This window comes from Carassius carassius, chromosome 9, assembly GCF_963082965.1.
Source record: "Carassius carassius chromosome 9, fCarCar2.1, whole genome shotgun sequence".
Taxonomy (NCBI): domain Eukaryota; kingdom Metazoa; phylum Chordata; class Actinopteri; order Cypriniformes; family Cyprinidae; genus Carassius; species Carassius carassius.
The window spans coordinates 5,002,495-5,009,385 of NC_081763.1; positions in this window are offsets into that span (position 1 = coordinate 5,002,495).

Genomic DNA, 6,891 nt, shown 5'->3' on the forward strand with positions numbered 1-6,891 from the left:
AATCCTCTACGTCCGCTACGTTCTCAAAACTCAGGCAATTTGATAATACCTAGAATATCAAAATCAACTGCGGGTGGCAGATCATTTTCCTATTTGGCGCCCAAACTCTGGAATAACCTACCTAACATTGTTCGGGAGGCAGACACACTCTTGCAGTTTAAATCTAGATTAAAGACCCATCTCTTTAACCTGGCATACACATAACATACTAATATGCTTTTATTATCCAAATCCGTTAAAGGATTTTTAGGCTGCATTAATTAGGTAAACCAGAACCGGAAACACTTCCCATAACACCCTATGTACTTGCTACATCATTAGAAGAATGGCATCTACGCTAATATTTGTCTGTTTCTCTCTTGTTCCGAGGTCACCGTGGCCACCAGATCCAGTCTGTATCCAGATCAGAGGGTCACTGCAGTCACCCGGATCCAGTACGTATCCAGACCAGATGCTGGATCAGCACCTAGAAAGGACCTCTACATCCCTGAAAGACAGTGGAGACCAGGACAACTAGAGCCCCAGATACAGATCCCCTGTAAAGACCTTGTCTCAGAGGAGCACCAGGACAAGACCAAAGGAAACAGATGATTCTTCTGCACAATCTGACTTTGCTGCAGCCTGGAATTGAACTACTGGTTTCGTCTGGTCAGAGGAGAACTGGTCCCCCAACTGAGCCTGGTTTCTCTCAAGGTTTTTTTCTCCATTCCGTCACCGATGGAGTTTCGGTTCCTTGCCGCTGTCGCCTCTGGCTTGCTTAGTTGGGGACACTTCATCTACAGAGATATCGTTGACTTGATTGCAAATAAATGCACAGACACTATTTAACTGAACAGAGATGACATAACTGAATCCAATGATGAACTGCCTTTAACTATCATTTTTGCATTATTGACACTGTTTTCCTAATGAATGTTGTTCAGTTGCTTTGACGCAATGTATTTTGTTTAAAGCGCTATATAAATAAACGCATTATTAATTGCATAAAAATTATGTTTAGTGTTCTGTGTTACTATGATTGTGTTTTGTATTTACGTGTATGTCACCATCCACCCATTTTTATTACTATTTATCTACTATCTATCTACTATACTACCATCTATTATAAAACTATATATCTAGTCTGTGGAAAAGCAACTTGTGAGGATCGTGTGGTAATTTGGTATATTTACATTATTTCCTTTATTATTATTATTATTATTGTTATTATTCTCTCTGAATAATTTTTATTTGGAAAGTAGTGTGTACTGTATAATTAGCTGGTCATTATCATGAAACAAACCATTTATTATGGCAATAATGTTGATCACCATCGGTTCCTTTTGCAATAACAACCAGCTGACTGTGCATTATGCCAAGATTTAAGTGTTCCTGGTGAAAATAAAATAAGCTGCTATATGGAAAGCTCTCTCCACAACTCTACACGTCCTTTTCCAGTGTCACCAACTTTACCAGCAATCCGGGGGGGGGGGGGGTGGGGGGGGGGGGGGGGTGGCATAACTTTCATCTCAACAGAAGAAAGAAAAATAGAATCACCAAATCCATCCACATGCCTGGCTAGTCTAAATCTGATTTTCTGCTATTAAGCTCCATTTCCCTCTCTCGATCTGCCACTCCGAGGTGATGCGGAGGTGTCTTTGATCATATTCTCCCACTGTTTTGCTCTCTTTAATCCATGACCAAAAATAATGGGATTTGGTGTATCTCCAAATGACAGAGAAACCAGTTGACAGAAATTAATAAGTTTGAAGGGACAAAAAGTGAACACAAACAATGACAACAACATCCCCAAAATGCCACCATCTTCCATCAGGAGTGAAAAAGAGAGAGAAAATATGAATCATAATGTTAAACAGAGACTAAAAATGGTGGTGACACATTAACAAAAAATAAATAAAGTTAAAATGAGGCAACATCCAAACTTTGGGCAGAATGACAACTGACATGCGCGCCGTGGGGGAGCTGGGTGTTTTGATGTGTCTTTGAAGTGAGCAAGTGTTTACTGCGTTCTCCAAGACAGCAGCAGCCATGTTCTCAGAACCTGATTCGCTCTAATCCCTCCGTCACTGCTCAATGGAAATCTTGCTACCCATCTTGGTACCCTCTACCCATGCCACATCCTTCTTAGTCAACAGGTGCATTTAATTATGCAATGTGTACATGCAATAATCTTGACGAGTTTCCTGCCAGTTTCTGAACTGAGCAAAAGCTTTTATATGCAACAGACTCAAAATTTTTCATTGTGTTGTTGCTTATTTATTGTGTTCACATTCTTACGTAAAAATTCCGTTTGTTTCAATGTTACAAATTATGTAAGTTTAATAAAATTTTAGCTCTGTCAGGACAGACAACAATTTTGACTTCCCTTTTCTACAAAACAAACAAAAATTAAACATATTGATGTCAATGGGACAACATACAATGATTGCCCCATAAATTTCCATTGTAAGTGCATTTGCTCATGCAAAATTATTTTCTGTGGCTATCAACAGCATCTGTGATTTTATGATTACCACTAAAAAAATAAATAATTAAATTTGCCCTTTGTTTTGTTTGGGAGAATCATTTCAAACTTAAGTATTTAACCCAAAACATTCCTTTGAGTTAAACTATAAACAAGAGAGATAATAAGGTCAAAAGAAGGATTGAAATCAGTCTGGATTAAACTGGTAGGCATTTTGGGATAATTCTGGGATCTCTGTAATACTACTGTAGCTAGAAGTGAAAGTTTCTGGGAGGTGTTTGTGGATGGCGGGCAAACACTGTGTAAAAAGGAAGCAGGTGAAACATTCTGACAACTCCTGGATCATTCACAAATACACTTCATATGTATTTACATTCTATTTAATAGTGTAAAGTTGGTTGCATTCACCACACATGGTCTTTCGATTTGCCTGCGCTGCAGAGAAATGTCACAGAAAGCACGTGCTGACTTTTCAAAGCAGTATCTCTCACAGTAGGTCTTCCACTCTTCTTTATCACAGTGAGGAAACAAAAATAGCTGCATCAGTTGTGTGCCACACACCTTGTTACCATGGTGATCTCATGCATGAACTGAGACCATGTAGCTAGAAACACAGATGCAGTGGCACAAGAGAATTACCATTTGTGTAATAATTACATTTTGTGTCAGAAAAATTTTATATACTGTACATCCTGGAATGTCAGGAATGAATATAAATTTCCAGGGGCTGTACATTCAATAAAGACGCTATATGCACTAGTTTCTGTGAATGTTGAAGAGCAAAAAGACTGTTTTTTAAATATGTAGACTGCTTGTTCAGCGCGACTTCTCTACTACACATACTCAAGCACATGTGACGTTTGTGGTGATCTCCAGAACTGCTTTGAGACTCACTTCACCAGCGTTGTTAATTTTAATAAAACTGTCGTCAGATACACAAAATTTCAGGGACTAAAGGTTGTCACTACAACCTACAAAAAAAATGTTTGGTTTAACCTAAAGAAATTATATATTACTATTATACAGTGGAATGTTAATATCAATTTTTTTATGTTTTAATTAAAAAAATAAACCGCTGTTGTACAGCCAAAAATTTAAGGATTACGGTTTAAAATAATCCAGAAAAAAAAAATAGACAGCACAATGTCTGAAAAATTTTATTGGGCACTATTATTATTATTATTATATTAAGAAATTATTATTAAATTGTTTCATGAATTGAATTATTTTTTTGATTATAGAAATGTTAAAATGTAATTAAACCATTAAAATAGAATCCAGATTTTTTTTTATATAAAATGGAGAACACAGAATTTGTATGTATACACACATTTTGTGTGTGTGTGTGTGTGTGTGTGTGTTTACAATTTATATAAATGATATACAAGAAAATAATTTCCATATTATTTTATCAGTGAATAATGACCTACCTTTGGGACCACATGGCTATTGTATGCCTTCTAAAGTAAGTTATTGTAAACTATCGTTTTGATTGTACAGTATGTCTATGCCAACCTGTCTTCCAACCAATATGCTTGTATAGGTCGTTTGTCCTAATCCCTGAAATACGACCCATCAGAGCGTATACTACAATTGCGCCCCTATCGGCAAACGGTCGTTTTCATATTAATGTTTTGTACTCTTTTATTTGCCCTCTGGTTTGCATTTGGTGTAGCTCCGTTAGTAGATTATTGTGTTATACCTTGATATGTAATCATGCTATCATGGGTTCGATCCCAGGTATGTGCACGAAAATGTGTATGCTCAATAAATCATAATTTAGCATGATTTCTGTGAGGGTTAGGTTTAGGAGTGGGGTTAGGTGTGGTCATTCGAACAAATAAGCCACCTAGTAAAATATGTAGAAAATATTGTGAGATCGGTGTAAAACGCCCACACATTGCATTTAAATAAACGTGCGTTTTGATTGGTAATGACGTTATACGTCAATTCATGACGACAGAAGCAACGAAATACTGTAATTATTTTTATGCCCGCTAGAGGGCGCTTAACTTTAAAACGTAAATATAGGTCGTAATAAACCTATATGGTCGTTTTTTGTTGGAGGACAGGCTCGTCTATGCTCTGAGGTCAAATGTATGCCAGACCATCAGCATAGGTTAGGCTGGAGTCTTTTATTAGGGCAACCCCATGAGCCTTTGGCTTTGAGGCAAACAGAAAACAGAAAAGGGAACCAGTCACATCCAGTTCAGCACCTACTGTACAGCAGGGCTTGGTCACTTCGGTCTTGGAGGGCCACTGTCCTGCAGAGTTTAGCTCCAACCCTAATCAAACACACCTGCCTGTAGCTTTCTTGTGATCTTGAAGACACTGATTAGCTTGTTCAAGTGTTTTTGATTAGGGTTGGAGCTAAACTGCAGCAGCCTTCCAGGACTGAAGTTGCACAGCCCTCACCTACAGCTACAGTGGAAATTACCAATTCCTCTGATGTTAAACTCTGAAGTTGCATCATCTGAGAAACACAGATCACTCAAAACGAGTGGAAATAATCCAAGAATGAGTTAAAGCAATGTGAACTAGGAATATGTCTGTAAACAAAACAAAACTGGATGGGACATGACAAACTGTCATCCTCATATGAAATAGAGCCAAAGCCTCCAAACTATTCCTGCTCATTTAGCGCTAGCAGATGAAACGTGCTCCATAAGTCTAAAGACTTCTAATCTCTTATGGAGCTACAGCTACCTGTATTTCTCCATCCCTCCCTATCCTGATAGTGTTAACAAGTGGGTTGATCCAATGACTATGAGGGCCTGTGAAAGAAGGCGAATAGAGCCCAAAATGAGTGATGAGTCCAATGAAAGGTTGCTCTTTCAACAGGGATTCATTAGTCAAGTCAAGTCACCTTTATTTATATAGCGCTTTAAACAAAATACATTGCGTCAAAGCAACTGAACAACATTCATTAGGAAAACAGTGTGTCAATAATGCAAAATGATAGTTAAAGGCAGTTCATCATTGAATTCAGTGATGTCATCTCTGTTCAGTTAAATAGTGTCTGTGCATTTATTTGTAATCAAGTCAACGATATCGCTGTAAATAATGTGACCACAACTAAGCAAGCCAGAGGCAACAACGGCAAGGAACCGAAACTCCATCGGTGACAGAATGGAGAAAAAAACCTTGGGAGAAACCAGGCTCAGTTGGGGGGCCAGTTCTCCTCTGACTAGACGAAACCACAAAGTCAGATTGTGCAGAACAATCATCTGTTTCCTGTGGTCTTGTCCTGGTGGTCCTCTGAGACAAGGTCTTTACAGGGGATCTGTATCTGGGGCTCTAGTTGTCCTGGTCTCCGCTGTCTTTCAGGGCAGTAGAGGTCCTTTCTAGGTGCTGATACACCATCTGGTCTGGATACGTACTGGATCCGGGTGACTGCAGTGACCCTCTGATCCGGATACAGACTGGATCTGGTGGCTACGGTGACCTCGGAATAAGAGAGAAACAGACAAATATGAGCGTAGATGCCATTCTTCTAATGATATAGCAAGTACATAGGGTGTTATGTGAAGTGTTGCCGGTTCCAGTTTACCTAATTAATGCAGCCTTAAAATCCTTTAACGGATTTGGATATTAAAAGCATATTAGTATGTTATGTGTAAGCCAGGTTAAAGAGATGGGTCTTTAATCTAGATTTAAACTGCAAGAGTGTGTCTGCCTCCCGAACAATGTTAGGTAGGTTATTCCAGAGTTTAGGCGCCAAATGGGAAAAGGATCTGCCGCCCGCAGTTGATTTTTATATTTTAGGTATTATCAAATTGCCTGAGTTTTGAGAACGTAGCGGACGTAGAGAATTATAATGTAAAAGGAGCTCATTCAAATACTGAGGTGCTAAACCATTCAGGGCTTTATAAGTAATAAGCAATATTTTAAAATCTATACGATGTTTGATAGGGAGTCAGTGCAGTGTTGACAGGACCGGGCTAATATGATCATACTTCCTGGTTCTAGTAAGAATTCTTGCTGCTGCATTTTGGACTAGCTGTAGTTTGTTTACTAAGTGTGCAGAACAACCACCCAATAAAGCATTACAATAATCTAACCTTGAGGTCATAAATGCATGGATTAACATTTCTGCATTTGACATTGAGAGCATAGGCCGTAATTTAGATATATTTTTGAGATGGAAAAATGCAGTTTTACAAATGCTAGAAACGTGGCTTTCTAAGGAAAGATTGCGATCAAATAGCACACCTAGGTTCCTAACTGATGACGAAGAATTGACAGAGTTTTTAGGTCCTATAATTAACACCTCTGTTATTTTAGAATTTAGCAGTAAGAAATTACTCATCATCCAGTTTTTTTTATCGACTATGCATTCCATTAGTTTTTCAAATTGGTATATTTCACAGGGGCCGTGAAGAAATATAGAGCTGAGTATCATCAGCATAACAGTGAAAGCTAACACC